The following is a 23,290-nucleotide window of genomic DNA, read 5'->3' as shown; positions in this document are numbered from 1 at the left end:
GAAAAAGCACAAAACACACGGAGTAAATATGTATTTGCTCTCCCATGTATAAGTCTTCTTTTTCTTTTAAATCTCCCAATTTTCATACATGATTATTATTATTGCTATTATTATTTTAGCAATTTATGCTCTTCAAGGAGTTGCTCTTTGGTTCTAAACACAATTGCTATTGTTAAGGTCTTTTTACTATGCTGGGTTATTAACAATGTGTCTTTTCCCTAAGACTTTACAATGGAATAAAAATGGTAAAACAGAAGTCATCAAAGTTACCTTGTTAACCTCACTGATAGCTTTTCAGGATCATTATGTATTGTACTTAATGTGTATATGTGTGCACTTAGGCTATGGGGAAAAAAATCACATACTCTTGTGATTACACCCATAAATGGTCTCCACAAACTATGGTATAAAATAATTTGTTTCTGTTTTATAACTTACTTGATCTAGATTTTTTTTTTTTTTTAAGATGTAAGAAAGAGCAATGAAGAGTGATTGGAAGCATGTGGGCCTTGGGGTTGAGAAGTGCTAAGATTTGAGCCCAGGTTCTCTGACTTATTTTGTGGTTGATTTCAAGCAACTGACTTAAAATCTGTAAGCCTCAGTTTCCAAATATGTACTGGGACGATACTAAAGTTTAAATTAAGTAGCAAAAGAACTGTGGCAGAAACTACTGGTTGATTAATCCAATGCTATTCCAAATCTTCTTTTCTGACAACCTTTTACCTTTGGACATGGAAATCTCCCAGGAAGGGCTTCCCTTCTCAACTAAAACAACTAAGGTTTTGTTTGTACCTCTTTCTTCCCATTTGGGAAGAAGATATGATGCCTCAAGGTAGAGCAGCCATTTTGGAACTATGAGTATAAAACCCCACAATGGCACAGAAGGAAACTAGAAGGCGCCTGGTTCCTACATGATATTCTTGAGCAGCTGGAGCCAAACTAGAGTCATTTTCTCAATACTTCTTATTATGTGAAATCAGTCCCTTACCTAAGAAAGCCACTGTTTCTGGAATTTTCTGCTACTCAAAGTTGCAGCATCCCTGCATGAGATAAGACCAAACATAGTACCCAAGCCATATAAGGAAGTTCAAATAATGTTAATCATCATGTCCCCTCCACTGGTAGCAATGGCCATATATAATAGATGAGGCATAGTCTCAACGTACACTTTTTAAAAATAAATAATAGGTTAAAAATTTCAGGCACCACTTTTCACTATCTTGTGAGTGGTTTCACCATTCACCTGGTTTACATTTCAGAGTCTTAGAAAAAGTCCCGACTTTCTTTCCCCTATACAATCTTACCCAATCCAGGTCTCAAAGATTTTACCTCTAAATATCTGTCTCCTCAGTGACTTCTTTCTATCTCCCTGCCCTCACCTTAGTCCGTTATGGCTCATCAGGGCTGTCACATTCTCACATTCTTACAGATGAACTTCTGCACATGCTGTGCCTTCCACCTAGAATGTTTTCTCCTCCAACTCCTTATCTTTTAAATCTTGGCTAAATCAGCACATAATCAGAAGACATTTCCCTAACTTCCTTGCTCCGATCCTTTCCATTTTTATCTCATTATACCTCTCTTTTTAGCAAATATTAAACATTTTACATTTATATGTGAGGCTTAATGTCTATCTCCCCACCTATCTGTAAGTACCAGGAAAAGATAGCCTGATGTTTTATCTTTCATCATTTTATGCCCAAGTCAAGCCCAGCACTGAGCACATAAGTGCTCAGTACTTACTCATAATAACTAATATTTAATGTGCATAGACTGTGTATAAGGCAATCCTGTTTTACAGATAATATAATCCCATTTAACAGATAAAGAAGCCAAGACACAAAAAGGTTAAGGAATTTGTCTGAGGTCACACAGGTAGTAAACCAGGATTTGAGTCGGGCAGTATGTCTTTGGAACCTGGGCTATTAACCACTACCCACAGCTGAATAAAAGGATGAAGCTTGCCACCAACTGGGCAATGATAATCACTTTGGTTCCATAGCTTCGATGGTCAACAAGAAATAAATAGAAGCTTCTTTGTACAAGCTATTCTACTGGGGTTCAGTGGTTAAGATGGAGTCTAAAGGCACCCAATCTATATTTTAAAGGCTCTGTATAGTTAAACACTGATTAGTCTGTGAATATAAAACAAATTTTTCTTACATGTTTTCCTTAAAAGCAAAATACCAATGCATTATATAATTATTGGCTTTCCTCCTCAATTTGCTTGACCCACCTATTACCTTATACAAGAAAGTACTAGATTTCTTCTTTATCGTGCCACATTGGGTAATGCTATATTGTTTTTTTTTAATTCCAAAACCAAAATTATTTTGAAAGAGTGAAGAAAACACCATCTGTGACAATTGAAATCATAATAACATTTTTTTCTATTCTAAAAGCACATGAATGTTATATAAAGAAGGGAAAAATGATTAGTCCCAGCCTGAGCCTGACTGTGCCAAATAAGTATGCTAATTTTGTTGGCTTGGTTAGAAAACCCTGAAATCATAAATTTATGCAGGGATTTGCAAATGACAGAGTATTTATGTACATCCATATCTTTATACTTCAGCCACTAATGCATTTAAAATGGGATTGGATTCTAGAGAGGGGAAAAAAAAAAACAAGAATGAAGAAAGTCAGTAAAGTGATGGAGAGAGAGGCAAAATTGGGTCTGTATCTGATTCAAAATTACCTGAATTTTTAGATGAGTCTACACTGAAAAATAATTAATGTTATAGTAATAACTGAACACATCCAGCATGTTATGATTTTCAAAGCACCGTCACATTATTAATCTCACATAATTCTTACAACATTCCTGAAAGTTTGATGATATGGCTATTCTCATTTTATAAACTAGAAAGTTGAAGCTCAGAGGCGGTAAGAAAAAGAGGCAGTAGTGGTCTGCAATGAGGACTTTACGGAGAGGGCTTTCAGCATGCAGTGTAACCTTGCCCCAAGGGTATGAGAGTATGCATCCTTTTCACCTTAAATTAAGTAAGAGAGAAAGCATCAAGAGCACTGCTCAGAGAGTTTCACACTGAGTTTGGGGGATGCAGGTCGTGGTGTTTCTACTCCAGATGGGAAAAGGCGGGAGGCTGGTTGGTAATGGCTGAACAAAGAGAAGGTTGCGTTGGGAATGAAATGAGTTGTACACCTACTGTAAGTGGACTAAATGTGTGATTCCTTGCCACCAGATATGGACCTTTAGAATAGAGCTTGCCTACAGTTATCCTACATTGAAGCCCTACCAAGAAGATGATCTGGAAAAGCGTGACTCCAACAAAAGAGTGGGTTGCCGGAAGCCCTAGATGCTACAGGAGAAGTTGAAAGTAGGCAGCTGGAGGAGGCATTGCCTTCATTAGAGGAATGAATATCAGAAACCAAAGTGCCGCATTGTTAGTGTGGAGAGGGAAGGAGCAGCAAGTAATGAGGAAAAGAACCAACAGTGTCTCCCCTACTAAAATCCTTTTTCCACCGTTAAACAATTTTTCTTCAGTTTTATCCTTGGCCAAAGCAAAGTAATCTATAACTGACTCCTGGTTGATGCCAATAGTCGACTACAGTCACTGTATTGTCCAAACCATCTTGGAACTATCAGTGGAAATACCAGTTTTGCTCACTAGCAATAATGAACATCTTTTATTTATTTATTTATTTTTTTAAGATTTTATTTATTTTTTGAGAGAGAGAGAGAGAGAGAGACAGCAAGAGAGGGAACACAAGCAGCGGGAGTGGGAGACGGAGAAGCAGGCTTCCCGCTGAGCAGGGAGACCGATGTGGGACTCGATCCCAGGACCCCGGGATCATGACCTAAGCCGAAGGCAGACGCTTAACGACTGAGCCACCCAGGCGCCCCAATAATGAACATCTTTTAATGAGAAAGACAAGACAATCTAATGAAAAGGGGTTTCAAATTCTGACCTTTCCATTAATTGTTCATATAACTGAAGGCAATTAACTTGGCTTTATGGATTTAAATTGAGTAAAATGTTCTCTAAAATCTCTTCCCACTCTAATTATAGGATTTGGTGAGAAAACCTTATGAAATCAGACTCTACATTCAAAATTTATGATAATTCCCCCAAAACTACTGCCTGATATCCTTGTGCTGCTTTTAGTCTGAAAATTGGGTGGGGGAGGATTTACTAAGTTATCATGTAAAGGATTTTTAAAATAATCAACTGATTTAAAATATTTTAGAAATACCAATATAGGTACGAAATTCTTATTTCTATGTCAGTTGAATATTCTATTGGGCAAATCCTAGTGGCAGTGACATATAAAAGAAAAAAGCCAATTTTCTTCCTCTGAGATTCTATAATGTATCAATTCTGATTAGTCTCTCTCTTGAAGACCAAGTAGAGTTTCAAGGTCTTCCCCCCCCCCAATTTCTCCTTATAGTATTGAAATATATTTGATTATTTATTTATTTATTTATTTATTTATTTATTTATTTTTGCTCCGCCCCCCCATATTTGATTTTTTAAAATTGAATTGGAAATGATATATCAAGGTAAAGCAATTTTCAAGCCTCTGAAAAGTGAGGAAAGTATTTCTTCTTATTTGATGGGAAATGTCAGGAAGGAGAAAGTCATAGGTACTAAAACAACGTGTGTTTCTAAGGAGATTGATGGAAACTTGCAACATCCTTGAGGAAAGAAGTACTGATATGTTTCCTTCTCTTTGTGTGAAAACTAATGCACAGCAAGTTTGACTTTCTCAAGATCAAACAATAACTTTAAGTCAAAGCATGGGCTGGATCTCAGATCTTGGTTCCTCCATCATATTTCAGTTTCTTTGCTGTCTACTCCTTTGATAGATACTGACACATGTTGTTTTCAGCTAAATTTCTTGCTTCTAGAAAGCACAGCAAGAAGCACTCTGTCAATAGCACCAGGTTTCCTTGAAATTGATTGAGGCTCTAGGCTCCCAGCTAAAACACAGCTCTTGTGTCAAACCACATGAAATAAGCACTTTTCTTGAATAAATGTGAACCCTGCCTTTTGTAGCAGCCAAGGACTATTCAAGATACCAAATGAAAACAGCAAATTCTCTCGGGAGGAAGAAAGGAAGTTGGCATTGTCTTCAAAAGTAAAATTGGGCTATTTCACTGAACAGAACATCAGACAGAAGAAGCCAACTTGGTCTGCATTAAGCAACATCATTATTTGGGCCACTGTCTTCTAACATCTTTAACTTTTTGGGTTTGAGGTGTATGTCTGCTGTGGGGGTGGAAAGAGGATGGAATAAAGTAAATGGCTACTCCCTTTAGCTGGCACCTACCTGACCATGCTCCTGTCTTTTCTCCCCTCCTCTTTGCCAATTTGGTGACTTCATTCCTTCCTTCGCTCCTTTCTCTCACCTTTTCCTCCCTCTCATTCTCCCTCTCCCTCTCTTCCTCTCTCCCTTCCTTTCTTTCCAAAGGTAATCCTGTTCCCCTGATTAGGGGCAAACTTCTTGGGAATGCCCTGATTACTATTTCTACTTTTCTCCCTCTCTCCTCATTCTCTTCTCCTAATGCCAATTCTCTCCCCTCCCCAAAGACTTGACTGATTTTCTCACTTCTCCCCTGCTACAGGAGCTAGAGTCTTTCAACAAGCTGGAAATGCAGTCAAAGAACAGTGCTGGTTATGCTCTGTTGCCAAGTACTCGGAGCAGAAAATGAGCAGATGTGGACAACAGGTGTAGTTCATTAACAAGAAGCTTTCCTGGCTCCAAGGCCTGGAGCACCCTGCAGGGAGGGGTGATTTTGAAATCTTTAAATCTGAGAACCTTAGAACTGGAGGAATCTTGTAGATCAACTTGTTAAAAACTGTCACTTTTAAGAGATGACAACACCGAGACCTAAAGAAGTTGAATGCCAGGTGAAGGCAGAGCCATGAATGAATGGAGGTCCCTGACCCCCAGGCCTGTGCTCTTTGCACATCAAACTGCTTTGTTTATTGATACCTTAAAGGTGCAAGAAGGGGAATGAAGCATGGATAGACTATAGGATTTGGTGCATTCATCTGTGGACCTGTCATTCATTGCAACTTATTGCCAAGAGTAACTTTCAGATATTCTTTTTTACTAAAATAGCCCAAGTACAATCCCATTCATGGGGCAATTTCACCTCCAAGAAATATCTTGTGATTTTCATTTTGTTCTGATTTACATCCTTGCCCACCAGAAAACAGCATTTGTTTCATTTTCCTAAGAAACTGTGTCTTATGGCAGCCTCACTGATGATCTCAAGATTCCATCCCATATTACACACCTATTTCTATGGCTCCCATTTTTGCCTCTTAATCTTCTTAGCCAACTGTGTTTTTTAATGATATGAATAGCTATTTCAACTTACGGCTAAATTTTAACTTTCGAAACTCTGTTTATATTTGATTTGAGGCTTCCCTGCCCCTTTGAGGGACTCTGGGAGGTAGAAATGAATACTCCAAAGAACGTTGCATTGTGCAACTCCACTGCGAGATCTGGCAGTGCATCCCACAGCCTGCCCCCAGAACAACCCCTCAGGAATGTGGATAGGCAGAACCAAGACAGATGGAGCAGATGATGGAATTATTAGTTAAGATTAAAGGCATTTTTGTAGCATAGAAAAATTGGAAAATGTTGAGACACAAAACATATACACAGATCATTTTTTCCAAACACGAGACCAGAACACATGGTCTGACAACACCCATAGTCTAACAAAAGAAGAAGTATTTGAAATTAGAACTTTCCCAGAGAATCTTGTTTGAGAAGCCACTGGACACATAGAGAAAAGGGAAACCAATCTGGCAAGCAGTGAATTATGTGTGCATTATCTAGTACTGCCCAAAAAGTTAATGTGCACACAAACCACTAGGGGTGGTGTTAAAATGTAGGTTTGGGGTGGTATCTGAAATTGTGCCTATCTAATAAGTCTCTCAGGTGATTCTGCTGGTGCTGGTCTAATGACCATTGGAACCAAGTTCCTAGCGGCCCTGTCTGTCTTGGCTTTGTATACCCAACATCCAGTAGGGTTACAACAAACATAAAGATTTGATAAATTAAGTTCCATGCACTTTACATACACACTAAATTATTTAATCTTTTCAATAGTATTACGGCATAGGTGTTGTTATCCTATGTTACCAATGGATAAACATGAGCTCAAACATTTAGTAATCTAGATCTGTATGAGTAATTTTAAAAATAACTTGGCATCATGGGCGTTCAGTATTCAAAATTTGTCAATGCAAGGAGCATCTTTCTTTCCAACCTAATTTCCTAATCTGCCAAGATAACATGGGGAAGGTGTTATACTTAAGAACATGGACTTGAGGGGTGCCTGGGTAGCTCAGTCGGTTAAGTGTCTGCCTTCAGCTCAGGTCATAATCCCGGGGTCCTGGGATGGAGCCCTGCATCGGGCTCCCTGTTCAGTAGGAAGTCTGCCTCTCCCTCTGCCTCCCCCTGCTTGTGCTTATTCTCTCTCTCTCTCTCTCAAATAAATAAATAAAATCTTAAAAAAAAAAAAAAAGGAACATGGACTCGAGCTGGTCAGGCTAGTCTGAATCCTAATTTCAATCCTTACTAACTGTGCAACTTGAGTAAGTTCATTATCCACAGGACTCAGTATAGTCTGTGAAATGGGAATTGTAACAGTTCTCATCTCGTAGGAGTATTATGAAAATTAAATAACTTACTATTTGTAAAGCACTTAAAACAGTTTCTGCCGTACATTGTATGACAAACCATGGATTACATGGTGGACTCCATAAGAAGCCAACAACCTATTGCCTAGAAACTGACACACACAATGTTTTAAAGATACTTCTCAGAGATGTGTCCTAGAAGTTCTTGTGGCTTATAGTTAACTGGAGTAATTTATTTCATAAGAAAATTGCACCTCTCTATCCCAGTACCCCAAATCAAAGTGACTACATCTCCATTTGAAAAATAAACTAGCTTTCATCCACTGGGTATTTATAAATGCACTCAGAACACGATTAGAGAGGTATTATCAAAAGTGTGATTAAAATGCTCGTAGAAATTATTTTTGAGAACATAGCACATACTTGCTTTTTCCACTTTGTTTTTAGAACAAGTGGGACTTAACTAAGTTCTCTAAGTCTTTTGTGTCTGGCAAGAGGTACATTGTATATTTCCACCCACTGGCTTTTAATGACACGCAGAGAACAATGATTCACCCCGGTCAACATTTTAATATTATTGAAATATCTCCTTTAGTCCCCAACACAATTTTCAAAACATGTTAGTTGATGAGAACAAAGGGCATCAAACTGTCGTTGCTAAATCACTTTCTGTTTCTTTTCCTCTGCCCAAATTTCCTCTGATCTATAGCTTGCCAGCCAGCAAGAAGACAAATGGCATTCCTAGTTAATTAATCAAACTCAATCTATTGTCATTTAGTAATATCCACCACTGGTTAGACTGGCCCCATTTGAGCCTAATTAGTTGGTCTTCCCTGGCTTCAGTTGTACTTTCGCTATGTGTGAAAGGTGACATTAAATAAATCTCACCCCAAGATTTTCACTTAATCTAATGAATCTTGGTCTCATTTGGAAATAATTCATGTCATTCTCAAGACACTTTGAGTATATATGATAAGGAGCAGGATGATTCAGAATGGCGCTGACCAATGGGCCCTGACTCTTTGACGTCCCGCCTTTGAAACTGGAAGCAAGTCAGAAAGAGGGTCTCAAAAGGAGTGCAGCAAACTCAGTTTCCTTAATTTAGCCACTCAGCACCAGAGGAAATAGTCTTTCTGCCTCCTGCCCTGATCAGCTTGTGCCCCAGGCTTAAGGGCTTTTAAATATTTTAACACTTCTCTTTTTGGCTCCTGGTCCTGCAGATTGTTAATAGAAGGCTCAAGTTAACAATTAATTAGCACAATCACATAGGACTGAAGGGGATTTGGACTAGTCTGAAAGGAAAGCAGCTGGAAGCCAGAAAAATATGTGAAAACTAGACTGTGGTGTGGCCACTGCATTTCTCTTCCATGGGCCCTTGATTCTTTCTATCTTTGTGACAGAGTCTTGGCAAGCCAAGGAAAGGTTTGCTCGCTTGCTTGCTCTCTTTTTTTTCCTCTCCTTTCTTGGTAAGATCATTTTTTTTCTTAATTGGTGAGTGTTTTAGGTCAGCAAAAGAACCAAACTAGAAGTTTAACAGAAGTGAATTTTCTATCAATATATTTTGTAATCCCAAGCAAGTCCCTTTTTGAGGCCAAGGATTTTAATCTGAAAATGAAGGAGTGGAATTAGTCTTTGAGGTCGGTTCTGAAAGATATTATTCAAAGCCAGTTGAGCACAAGGACAGATGTGATATATTAATACTCTATGGGGGCCATATTAAATAGGCCATGACAATCTACCAAAGGAAAAAGTAGGCTTTGTTGCCCTTCTTATATGTTGCCATAGATAAGAATAGTCAGGAATATAGCTAAGTTGATTAAAGTCTTAGACACATGCCCCAACAAGGTTTGGGAATTTGGCCTATGATGTAGTGTGGCTTTGTTTCACTAGACCAAGAGTTAATATGGGCTGTATGGACTATCGCTCATTCAGGTAGGCATTCATTCACTAAAATTCATCAGCCTTATTATATGTTGGACTCTCTGACCTGTGCCAGGTGAATCAATCATCGTTGCTAATGCATTTGGTAGCATCTCTCAGTGAAATCTGGATTAGGGTTGTTCTGGCAACTTTCCTGACTCTTCTCTTTCTTTGGGTCTCTATAACTCTCTGCATTGTGAGAATAGCACATCCTAGAATGTATGACAACATTTTGTGCCCAAAACTTTTAGAACTGGAGAGACTTAGAACAAGGAAGAGTTGTTTTTCCATCTTCTTATCTCCCAAGACTCTAGAAAAGGCCTAAGGCATTCATTAAATTAATAAATATTTATTAGTACTATGTGTCAGTTTCTGTGCTGTGTATTATTTGATTAATTTTTATTTTTCATTTGTTAAGCTACATTGAGGTATAATTTACATATAATAAATTGTACATATTTTAAGTACAAGGTATGATGAGATCTAAGATACATATACACATATAGCCCCCAACCTGGTCAATATATAGGCCATTTATTCAACCCATAAAGTCGCCTCATGACTCTATAATTAATTACTACATTTTCACCCCCATCCACTTCTCTTAAACCCACGAATATAATTTCTATCACAATAGATGACTTTCCTATCCTAATAATCCATTACAATGAAATTATAAAACTTGTACTATTTGGTTTTGTTTCTTTAGCTCAATATACTATCTGTGAAATCAAGCTGTTTCATATATCAGCAATTTATTTTTATTGCTAAGAAGTATTCCATTATATGACTATATCACAGTTTGTTGCAGACTTTTTTTTTCTTTTAGAATCTTTATACTTGTAGCTTTATCTCCATGTGTATGATTCATCTTGAATTAATTTTCATAGGGGTTAAAGGTCTTGTTTTCCTTCGTAGATATTCAGTTGTTGTATCACATGTGTTGAAGAGATTTTTTTTTCCTCCACTGAATTGTTTTGACGCTCTTGTCAAAATTAATTCATCATATGTATGTGGGTCTTTTTCCAGACTCTTAATGTTGTTTCATTGATCAAAATCATTTTGGCTATGCTAGGTCCTTTGAATTTCCATATTTAAATAAAGTCCGCTGACATATATTTATTGTATACTCTTTGCTGTATAAGTAATGCCATGTTTTGCCTCACTGATATTTGCACACACACATATATGTATTGTTATAATATAACATAAATACATATAGCAAAACAATCCTAGAATCAGCCAGAAAAACATGACATCTTACTTACAGAGAAAAGAGTATTTGAATTATAAGACCAACTTTTTATCAGAAATATAAAAGGAGAGAAAATAATAGAATTACAACTTTAAAACACTGAAAGAAAAAAAATATCAACTCAGAATTCTATAACCAGGAAAAATATCATTCATTTTATGAGTGGAATACTTTAGTTGTCAGATAAACAAAAGCTGAGAGAATTTGTCACCAACACACTCACACTGCAAGAAATAGTTGAGAACATTCTTCAAGCTGGAAGAAATGATACCACATGGAAAATCAAATATACAGGAAATAATGAAGAACACAAGAAACAGTAAATAAGTGGACTAATATTAAAATGTGGTATTTTATTCTCCTCTTCATTTCCTTAAGAGAGAAATTATGAATTTTTACAGTGCCAAGCTTAACAAAGCCTGTTAGTCCTTTCTTGGGGTAAAGGAAGTACCTCCATTGGACTATGAGGCAGGCTCAGTATGTGTTCTACTCCCTTACAGCCCTTTCAATACCAGCCTTAGTTCCAGACACCGGGTAGTTCTGGAACATCTTGAGATCCTATCTATACTGAAAATCCATTTGTATTATGAAGACTTTCCAAATGTGTCGCATTTGGTATGATAGCAATGTAAAACACAAGAAATCTCTAATACAATGTTTGCCTCATAAGCGTCAACTTTTCTGCTTACAGAGTTTATATTCCTCATTTGCTTCCTTAAGCTATGCCCTTACCAGACACCAGGCACTCCCTGTATATCCAATCTGGCCCATGAATCTAGATAAATAGTCATTCAACTTTATCAACTAAGAAGGCAGGTCATTATTTTCAGTGAAGATAACTCAACCAATCTAATGTCTGGAGCATCAACAGCTATTCCAGATTATACACGAAGGCTTAGTTACGAATGAGCACTACACAGAGTGCTTTTTTGTTTTTCTTCAGGTGAATGCTTTTTTTTTAAAGGAAGATATCCTAAAGTGAAAGACACAGATGACAAAAATGTGGATAGAGTGTTAATAGTGGATTACTATGGCTCCTATGTTGACATCAGGGTTTCTTTGGCAATAAAAGAGAGAATGTGTTTACACAGTTGAGGTAGAAAGTGCTTCAGTTTAACTGGTGTTGTGGCTAATATGCTAAGGTGAGGAGGTATTGAGAACCAGAAAGAGTAGCTCATGTCTATCATAGCACGGAGGTAAATATTTGGAAGTCAACAACTCCTTTACATTCTAAGAAAGGAGTCAATTACTTAGATATTGGGAGAAAATATCTCCATGTTGGTGTCTCCAGGGTTATGAAGCACTATTTTCCATCAGATGAGGATGTATTTGAGTAACTACTATTTTGGGGGGAACAAAAACAGAGGATACACTGAGTATTCCTAAAAAGGTCTGATTTTTTTTTTTTTAGGAATTTTGCTCCAGTGTCTATGAAAGAGCTGAAAAAGTTGGCACTAGAAGTTTTGACTTCATATTTATCTTTTTTTTTCTTACAGAAACCTGATATTTAAAAATGGTGTGAACTATTTTTGAAGGGCTTTCTCAACTCAGGAAACTGCTACCTCACCTGGGTCCCTGAATTCCAGGTCTATGTAACGTGCTAGAGATTTGAGAACCAAGCATGTTTTCCTTTCCTTGTTGTCTGATGGTTGGCTTTTGCATGGCTGTGTAGAGCAGGAACCTCAAACCCCAACTGCTGCCAAGTTTGGGCAGGGTTAAGCTCTTTAAGACCATTTTCCCAGCACAGTATTGACTGTGGACACTTGATACGAGTGTCGATTTTAGTAGTTCCCACAAAGTTTCCCTTTAAAATTAAGCTTCAGCACCAGCATGATTTGTATAGCAACTTAGGTCTGTGTAAGAACTCAAGGGCACCTTACGTGATAAATGTGCTTAAATTTTGTTCCATATTTTCTCCTCTAGGCAAAGTTATGATTCTAGCTTTCAAATAAATTGATTTATTTGTTGAATCCAGGTAGAATTTTACTTCCTTCTCTTAGATCTGAAATGCTTTGACAGGTTCTTTCGGAAATGGATAGGCAACCTCCTATAATGTTGTGAATATATCTTGAGACAGCCAGATTTTTGACAAGAGGCTTTTTTATTACCTCTCACATTAACTGGTGGAAACTTTCTGAAAAGATGCCAAGCTGAGTACTCTCACAAAACAGCTTCTCACACCAGTAGCCCTGTGATCAGTGTAATCCAGAAGGATGCATGGAGATCTAAACAACCTTGGTAAAAGTTCCCCTTCAGAAATATTGTAAAAGATAACTTTACTCATTGAAGATACGCCTTCAATCTTGTAATTGTGGCCATTTCTCAGGAGTCACTATAAATCATGAAGAATCCCTGGCTAACTAGGATATAAATTTGGATTTCACAACCACATGAATAACCAAGACCTCCAATACTAGGTTATGTAAATAGTTACACTAATTCTCGGACTTCATTTGAGTGGACTGGAAAAGAATACTGTCTCAAGGCTTACTTGAGTTTTAGAATCCACACACTGCATCACTGAATCTTAATCCACGCAGAGGTTGATAGTCTAAGTCGATCTGCAGATATTCTGGAAAATGCAATCTGACATGAGACACTTGCCATGTTGGCAAGAATTTTATGCTCATGTGCCATGGATGATGTATTAAAAGACAATCTGTTATTACCGTGACATATATTCATATGTAATCTGAGCCTTTTCTTGGAGCAATACAAAAGACAAACATGTTGCTATCAACATTCAAAATTGTAGGGAGAAAGTCTTTCATTGAACCCTTTTTTAAACTGTTGCTGGAGCTTTATTTTTATCTTTATTTTATTTTATTTTATTTTTTAGAGTAGTTTTAGGTTCACAGAAAAATCGACCAGAAAGTGCAGGGAGTTCCCATATGCTCCCTGATCTTTATGAACTTTTAAAAGGTAACTTCTATTTTTAAATATTTTAAGATTCACAAAAGTACAAAGGGTTCCCATGTACCTTTCATCCAGCTTCTCCTAATGATAATATCTTACAGGACCATAACCACAGTACATTATTAAAACCAGGAAATTGGTGTTGGTACAATATTATTACCTCAGATATAGATCTCAATCCACTCGTTTTTGCATGCATTTTTTTTTTAATTTTGGTGTATAGTTTCATGAAATTGTATTGTACCTAGATTCAAATCACCTTCAACATGGTCAGGATAGAGACCTATTCCATCACCACACACACACACACACACCTCCTTTATATTAACCCTTAATAGTCACAATGTTTTCTGAAACGCTTGGCAACCACTACTCTCTTCTCCCTCACTATAATTTTGTGACTTTGAGAATGCTGTATAAATGGAAACATAAAATAAAAAACCCTTTGAGATGTGCTTTTTGAGCTCAGTATAATATCCTTGAGATCCATCCCAAACTACTGTCTATATCAGTTTTTCCTTTTTATTACTGAGTAGCATTTCATGGCATAGATGTGCCATAATTTGTTCATTTATTCACCCTTTGAAGAATATTTGGGTAATTTCCAGTTTTGGCAATTACAAACAATGCTACTATAAATATTCATGCACATATTTTTGTGTGTAAATCTAAGTTTTTATTTCTTTAAAATAAATACCCAGGAATGTGATTGCCAGGGTTATATGCTAAGTGTATGTTCAGTTTTTTTAAGAAATTGTCTATTTTCGAGGGTGGCTGTATCAGTTTATACTCCCACCAGTTAAATATGAGTGATGCAATTTCTTGCCAGTAGTTGATACTTTTTTATTTCACTTTTTATTCAAAATTTTTTATTTTGGCCATTCCATCAAGAGGATATTGGTATCTTATTGGAGTTTCAAACTGCATTTCCCTAACAGCTAATGATGTTGAATACATTTCCATGTGCTTATTTTGCCATCTTGCATATCTTCTTTGTGAATTGTGTCTTTTGCCATTATTTAATTGAATTTTTTTTCTTGTTTTTGTGTTTAGAAAAGTTTTTAAATATGTTATAAATACAAGTACTTTGTCACATACATGATCTGTAAATATTTTCTTCTACTCTCTGTGTTGTTGTTTTGACAAAACATCAATAAGCCACCCAAATTTCTGACCCCCAAATTTCTATCTCTAGCTAAGACCTCAATACCCAATTCTAGATTCACTTATACAATTTCTGGCTTTTATTCCCACTTGTATGTCCTGGAGACATTTCAATTCAACATGCTCAAAATGAACTCACCTTTTCCCACAAACCCATCTAGGTGGAAGCAATGCAGCCCTTCCAGTTGACTGGCCAAAGTAGTTTTGTTATTCTTAACTCCTTCTATTCCTTCACTCCCATGTACAGTCTGCCAGAAATCCTGTTCAATCCAACTTCAAAACAGAGCCATGCATTTTCTCAACACCTCCATGGCCCCACCACTATCATCTTTCAACTGGATTACAATGACAGCCTCCTAACTAGTCTCCCTGATTTTATCCTTGCTCCCCTACAGTCTGTTCTCAATCAACAGCCTTGAATAATCTAAAATTATAAATTGAATCATCCCCTTCTTGGCTCCAAACCCTCTAAAGCTGCTGATTTCACTGAGTAAAAGCCAGAGTCCTTACAATGGCTAACAAAGCTTTACCTGACTTGATTCCTGCCATTCCTCCACCTTGCCCACAATCTATGCCAGCCAAGGTGCCCTTGCTTTTCAGAATATTCAGAACACATTCTAGTCTTTTGGCCTTTGCTGGCTCTTCCCTCAGCCTATAACTCTCTTCCTCCATAACTTCATTTGACCAACTTCTTCATGAATTTCAAGTCTACCCAAATGTCATTGTGGCCCATCCTGAATATTCCACTTAAAAGCACAACCTGCCGTGACACACAAGACCTCCCCTCCACCTTACTTTACTTTTCCTTTTTCTATATAACTTACTACTTTCTAACATACCAAATATTTTATTTATTTATTATATTCTTATTTACCTTCTGTTTTCCCTCAGTTGTAAGCTTTATGAAAACAGGGATTTTTGTCTACTTTGATTAAACCCAAGCACTCAGAAGGGTATCTGGCATGGAGTAGATAGATGCTTAATATGTATTTGATTGGATGACCTTGGGCAAACTGACAGCTCTGTAAACTCAGTTTACCAACTTTGAACAGATTAGAAAAGGAAAAGCAACATCACCATCATTATCATCATCAACAACACCATTTTGTTGTTTTGTTTTGTTTTGTTTTTACCCCACTCTAAATTAATTACATTTAACCACTGAAATTCCTATGGTGTATAATTCGAAGACTGTTAGAATTTTATTCAAATTGAAAATAAATAAATAGAATCTGAGGGCCTTTCCTTATAATAAAATGAGGGAATTTTATTGAGAGGATTTTGTGATTTATTTTAATTTCTTGTCCTTAGGATTTTCAAGATGCATTTTCTAGTTCATATGTATGTTTAGGTAATTGACGTTATTAAAGAAGTGACATATGGTGAGATGCTGCTGTATCCACTTTTAGATCCGCCCCAACCATAGCTGAGTCTGGTAGATTAAACAGACCTTGACTGATGAAGCCCTCTCTGCTTCCTCTAGGGATAGAAAATGGTTTTAATAAGATATTCCCAATTCTAATAAAACTTCCATTTACATTTTATAAGCGTATCTTTTCCTCAATATCTTACATGAAGAGTCTTAAAAACTTGTTTACTATAACACACCATGGTGTTTCTGTATTCTTTAGCAACATGTTCATTTATTCATAGAAAAATATGTTTCCAGTTCACACAAAGCCTTCTGACAGAAGAAAAGCAAATGTTTCTAATCCTTTTTAAAAAAAAGTGATTCTCTTTAAAAACTTAGTTAATTGAGCCACCCATACTTTGACTCCTTGTGTGTGTGTGTGTGTGTGTTTGAATTAGAGATCTATGTTGCCGTTGACTTGAAGTCTTAAGAGATATTTATAAATATTATTCAGTCTATTTGATCAGTCCTAGTTTTCATTTTCTATTTACATGTAAGTTCTACCATAGTAAAAAAAAGTCAGTCAATAACATAATACATTAACTGAATACACACTATTCTTTTGATACCAGAGTTGGTTTCTTTTCCAGAAACCACAGTCAATACTTAATAAATATTTCTGATGACTAAAAACAGAATTAATATATTCTTTAATTAATTAATTTTATTAATTAATTATATATTTAATTTTATATTTATTTTATATTTTATATTTTTTTATATTTTTATATTTAATTAATTAATTTTATATTTAATTAGCATTCTCTACTCTTGTTGCTATGCCTACCAACGAAACAGATATTTTGGCATTGAGATACAGTAAAACATCAATTAACTAAAAAGTAATTAATCAGAGCCTTCAATTTATAAAATTTCTTTTTAATTCATCATAAATTTCATAACAATGAAGAAAATCACAGGATATTGATTATTTTTTAAAAATCCTATCACTTTTAGGTTATTTTCTGACATTAGTGCATATTTATCCTTCTGTCTCATATTTCTTCCTTAATAGGTACTGTTGTAAGGATTGGAGTGATGGTCTGTGCCCTGGGAAATACTCAGTTATCAAAATTCAATTCTGTTTTAAAACTCAATTAAATTCACACTACTGTTTTACTAAGATGTTAACATAAGTCTTTTAGAAAGATCTTCATGGACAAATTGTTAAGGAGTAGGCAACCAACTAAATATATATTCAGAACATTGAATTCCTTAGCTTTCTTTTCTATTGGAACTCAAAAATTTTATTCTGAAAAAATGTAAAGTATAAAGAAGAAGGTCAAATGGTCTATGTAAAGGGAATCCTATTTTGCTAAATACCTAAGAAGTGATGGTCATTGTCCTAGGTACATTAAATAGGCCTAGAACCTCAAGTTCCTCTCAATATATATATAAGCTTTCTGAAGGAAAGAATGTATATCTGGCAAAAGAAACGTTTCAGAGGAAACTAATTATGATGAAAGGTGATTTCCCTAAAGCCTTATTTCAAACTTTATGATTTCACTCTTTTGGTTCCTCCCCTCCTTTTTTTTATTCTTCTAGGCAAAGGTAAAAAGAGGTATACAATCTATTTTATCTTTTCCACACGTGATGAAGATTTGATATTTTGAATCATTTCCCATCTTTTCTGGGGAACAGTTGGGGGAGATTGTGTTCTTCTAATAAAAATGAAACCCTTTTTTAGTGCTTTCACTCAAAGGACCTTCAGACGTCAACTTGATGTATTCAAATAAAGTGTGACCATGTTGAAGTGTTTTCCTAACATAATTGTGTTTGCAGGCCTTGGTACAGAAGTGCCCTTGGTACTCCGAGAGCAACATGGAGGCTTATGCTCCTAACTGTAGGCGTATGTGATTGTGTTTCTGTATTTTCATGGCTAACCGGAATGAACACGTGTAACTATCTACAAAGTTCAGCTTTGCAGGGTACGTAAGTTTGAAGATAGGGATTTATATAGTGTTAAATACCTCACCTTAAAGATGAAGAAATGGGGCACCTGGGTGGCTCAGTCGTTAAGCGTCTGCCTTCGGCTCAGATCATGATCCCAGGGTCCTGGGATCCAGCCCCGCATCGGGCTCCCTGCTCCGCGGGGAGTCTGCTTCTCCCTCTCCCACTCCCCCTGCTTGTGTTCCAGCTCTCACTGTGTCTCTCTCTGTCAAATAACTAAATAAAATCTTAAAAAAAAAGATGAAGAAATGGACAACCATAGAAGAAAAGCAATCTCACTACAGTTATTTCTCAAGCCCAGGATGTAGCCAGAATCCTGAATCACAAGGAAAAAGTGTGCGTTGTATAATAATTATGAATATAGAGTGCTACATTTCTAAAACATGTATTCCATGGACAAGATTATTATGTAAATCTATATTATGTGTATATTGGTATGTTCTGTAAATATGCGTTTGTTTTCAAGCAATGTCAGGATATGTGATGATCTGGATATTCACAGGGGAGGTAGAATGTGGCTTCCAGGTTGCTACTGCCCTCTGTTCAGTGCCTTCAGAGTGGTAGTTTATCTGAAATGAAGTGAATACTTATCTCCTGAATGCATCCTATTGGTTCACAAGCTGGTTCATATGAGCTGGTTCTATTTTTGATAGGTTTCCCTACATATCTTAACTGTTCTCCTGTGTGGAACTTGAAAGAGAGAGAGAGAGATCTGGAAGTGCCATGTTTTCTAGACCAGGGTTGCCAAAACCTCGAAGTGGAACTTACAGTCAAGAGCTTGTCCCTTGCAGAGTCATCCAAACCTAATGCACTGGGTTCTGTGTTGCCCACAGTAAAAGTCCTGAATCCTCATAACTTGTCCTGTTTTTTTTCCCTCTGCCTTATATCCTTCCCTTTAGACTCAGAGTGTTTTGATTCACATACATTCCCCAAAGCATTCTGATTCATTCCTGGATCAATGCTTAGTACTCTGCTGCTTTCCCTTTTGCCCTGGGTGTCAAGTCTTCTAACAACCCTGGGTCTAAATGGACAATCAGAAATTCCTGTAGTTGAAAGTGTCCCATACTAGTTGTTTCCTCTTCCTTCTTCAATACTTATGTTTTATCCCAGCTTCTCGGATACCCTTCTCCAAGGAGCTGATAAACTAGGAGGGTAACATTTTTTTGTATAGCTTAATATGCTGTCCCAGATTCTTTGAGTTCTAAAGCTGCCATTTTCTGGGCACCTGCATTTTCCTAGATGCTTTCATTATGCCATTTTACTTATCCCTCTTGACAACCCTACAAGTTAGCTGTTATTATTGCCATCATTTTCACCCATTATTGCAAAGGGAAAAACTGAAGGTCAAAGAGGTTAAGTATTTTGCTATAGACTATACAATTAATAAGCACAGAGTCAGGATTTGAACTCAGAGCTGCCTGACTTCAGGGGCCAGGCTTTCCTCCTTTTTACCATGTATCCTGCCTTTATTCAACTAAAAAACTCTTTAGATGCCTGTAATTTAAGGAATGACCAACATTGGGATTCTAGGTGAAGGAGGAAATCCAGTAAGGGAGATACTTTGATTCTGGGGCACTTTGTGCAAATCCAACAGGAGTTTGGACAACTTTATATGTGTAAACTTTTTGACACCTGCCTTGAGATTATGAGCCTATTTCTTTGGCATCAAATGCTCATGCCCACTAAAGAGTAAAGTTCATTCCTTCCATGGTATCTGCTCAGCATTTTATCACCAGGCACATGACATTTTGATGCTTCTATGTTTGATGTGACTGCTTTAATGTCAAGGACATTGTGATGAGGCTGTTTGACCCAGCTATGAGAACATTTTGATCCAGCTTCAAGATCACCTTTTAAAAATATTGGTAGTAAAAAAAAAAATGGTAGTAATATACACTCAGAAGCTATTTGTATAAAATAGGAATTATTAGTTCCAGAAGATTTGTTAAAACTTATCCATAAAACTTCTTAACGACATGGTGCCTTTCTGTCATGTGGCAGAAGTTTTGTTTTTGTTTGCCACCTGATCCATTCTGATTGTCCAGGATTTCTTGCACTAATTATAAGAACTACTCTGGCTACCTCTCCTATCTTTTGATATATGCTGATTCTGATGTTATTCACTTAGTGCTATATATTTCATAATTTTCATAGTCATTTCTTATTTAATTCATGGATTATTTAGCAGGTGAGGATTTTTAAAAAGACAAATGCATTGAGATTTTTTTCAATTTCTTTTTATTTCTGATTTCTAAATGTATTTTATCATGCTTAGATAATGGGGCCCATGTTGTACTGGATTTTTTGTTGTTAAGGATATTTTTATGGCCTATATGGATATTCTTTCTCATGCTCTTTGTGTGTTTGGGGGGGGATATGGGGATTGGTGGCATGCATCTCTCTCTCTCTCTCTCTCTCTCTCTCTCTGTCTATCCCTTTCTTTCTCTCTCCACCTTCCCCTCTCCTTTTCTTTCCCAGCCTTCAGGAAGTCTAGTTAGAAGTTACACCTGGCTTTAGCTGTGATATAAAGAAGGAGAAGGGCCAGCCCTGTGATCTGGAAGCAGTAGCAGAGCAATCAGAACAGTTACCCTCAGAGGTGATGGTCCCCACCAGTCAAGGCTTGCACCAAGGTCATATGGCACAGAGGTGTCTGTGGAGTGCGTGGCAGGACAGCAGGTAGGAACCGAGAAAGATGTGTCAATAGTCCCTGGGTCCTGGGGCAGACCTTTGGCCAACTTCCAGAAAAAGCGGGGCCACACATTTGAGAGGGACAGATTTCTGTCCAGTTAGGTTAGGAAGGGCCCAGGGTACACTAGTTTAAGAATCAAACAAGAATGTGACCTGATTTTGTAGTTACAGGATGAAGCTCTCTTTCTGTAGGCAAGACACAAGCCCTCTGTAGCTGTGCAGATTGTGAACTGCTTGACTTGCTTGCCCCTCTGTGGGTCTTGAGCAAGGCTGCCCCATTTCAGCACAAGGGGACAACCTGTTCTGTGTTTTTTTTTTTCTTGCTTTGCTCCCCTTGCCCTTTTTGGGGGGAAGGAGGAGATTTTGTTTTTCTTTTTTTGCTCCCCAGAAGCAGAAGCAAATGTCCTGAGGTGTGTTTTAGTTTTTTTTTTTTTCTGTTTTTTTTTTTTATTCTTATGTTAATCCCCATACATTACATCATTTGTGTTTTAGTTTTTAAAAACACCCTGGAATCAACAGATTTTTAAAAAATAAGTGACATTGACCTAACATCCCTTTCTTAATTAAAAAAATTCCCATGTAGGGGCGCCTGGGTGGCTCAGTCAGTTAAGCATCTGCTTTTGGCTCAGGCCATGATCCCAGGGTCCTGAGATGGAGCCCCGCTCCTCAAGGAGCCTGCTTCTCCCTCTCCCTCTGCCTGCTGATCCCCCTGCTTGTGCTCTCTCTCTGTCAAATAAATAAATAAAAATCTTCTTTAAAAATTCCCATTTAGTTGAGTATATAAAAGAAAAATCTTAGCACATGGGTTACCAGCACCTTAAACTAGAGACTTGCTGCTTTCCTATTTAGACTGCTGCTCAGTTTGTCCATCTCAAAACCATTACTGAGAGCGTGAGGACATGGAACGAGGAAGGAGAGGGTCTGCAGACACACGCAGGTATCTAGTGTTAAAGATATTGTGCAGGAATTTTGCACTAGGACTACCTCAAAAATGCCAACCTGTGAGTACACTATTCACATGGTAGTCTATATCATTTTCTGTAAAAATTCACAGGAATGATATGACAGCCTTCCCAAAGATCGATCATTAAATAAATTCTGCCCATTAATCTTTTGTCTAATTTCTAATGAGTACCATTTTCTGAAGTTGCATCTTACTATATTTTCTTTGAAGATAGAATGCTGATTGATTGATTTTGCTTGTACCAAACTGTAATTGACAATCTGCTGTAAAAGTTATCATGGTTGTCTTTGGTTTTGATTTATGACTAGATCCAGAATTAATCTTTAGTTCAGAGCCTTACTGCATTTGAACTGAGCTACAGCCCACACCACTGCAGCTTCCTTGGGATGCCTTGTTTTAAAGTAAGGTAATCAGGGGGAACCAGGTGTACATCTAAGTAAGGCTCCCACTCCAAAGTATAGTGTGAGAAGACCTTGTGAAAAGCCTGCCAAGAATCTTGAACATGTCTTTCTATTTTTATTGCGATGGCAAAAGTACTTATTATCAGTTAAATTAGGAAGAACAAGGATACCCACAACACTGAAACGCACATCTTGGGAAGGAAGCGGAGCTGCTCAGAGGTAGAGAGGATTCAGGGATGTCTGGTCTGCACACTTTATTTAGTACTAACACAGAGCTTTTACATTTTCAAGCAGCTGCTTTATGTAATTAAGATCAAATGATCACATCAAAATGTCATTGTTGTCAAAATACTGTGTCAAAACGACCTAGTCAAAATGTCCTCCTGCATGTCAGACTGCTCTGGTTTGGAGGCTTCACTATTTTAACCTCAGAATATCACCATATATCTGACAAAGAAAACACTGCCTTAAGTATACCGCTTGGTCTTTAGCCTCCCTTCTCATCATTTGCCACTTAATTCACTCCTTGATCCCTAGAAATTTTCCAAGTATCCAGTATAGGTTAACTAATTCTTGACAACAACAACAATGATGATAAAATTAGCAGACCTGAAGCCTGTACGAAACACCAGACACTGTTTTAAGCACTGTACATGGACGAACTCATTTAATCCTGCACAATCCTCATAACGATTGTCCTAATAAAACACTGTAGGCTGGGTGGCTTAAACAACAGATATTTTCTCACAGCTCTGGAGGCTGGAAGCCCAAGGTCAAGGTGTCCTCAAGTTTGGTTCCTCTTGCGGCGTCTCTCCTTGGCTCGTAGATGGCTGACTCTTGCTGTGTCCCCAGATGACATGTGTCCTCTGTGTGAGCACTTCCCTCCCTGGTGTCTCTCTCTGTATGTCCTGATCTCCTCTTCTTATATGAATGCCAGTCAGATTGCAGTAGGATCCACCCATCTGACCTCATTTAACCTTAATTTCTCTTAATAAAAAT

The sequence above is a fragment of the Mirounga leonina genome, unplaced genomic scaffold (assembly GCF_011800145.1).
Source record: "Mirounga leonina isolate KUSES-001 unplaced genomic scaffold, KU_Mleo_1.0 Mir_151, whole genome shotgun sequence".
In the NCBI taxonomy this organism is placed as follows: domain Eukaryota; kingdom Metazoa; phylum Chordata; class Mammalia; order Carnivora; family Phocidae; genus Mirounga; species Mirounga leonina.
Note: the sequence above shows the minus strand (reverse complement) of the source record.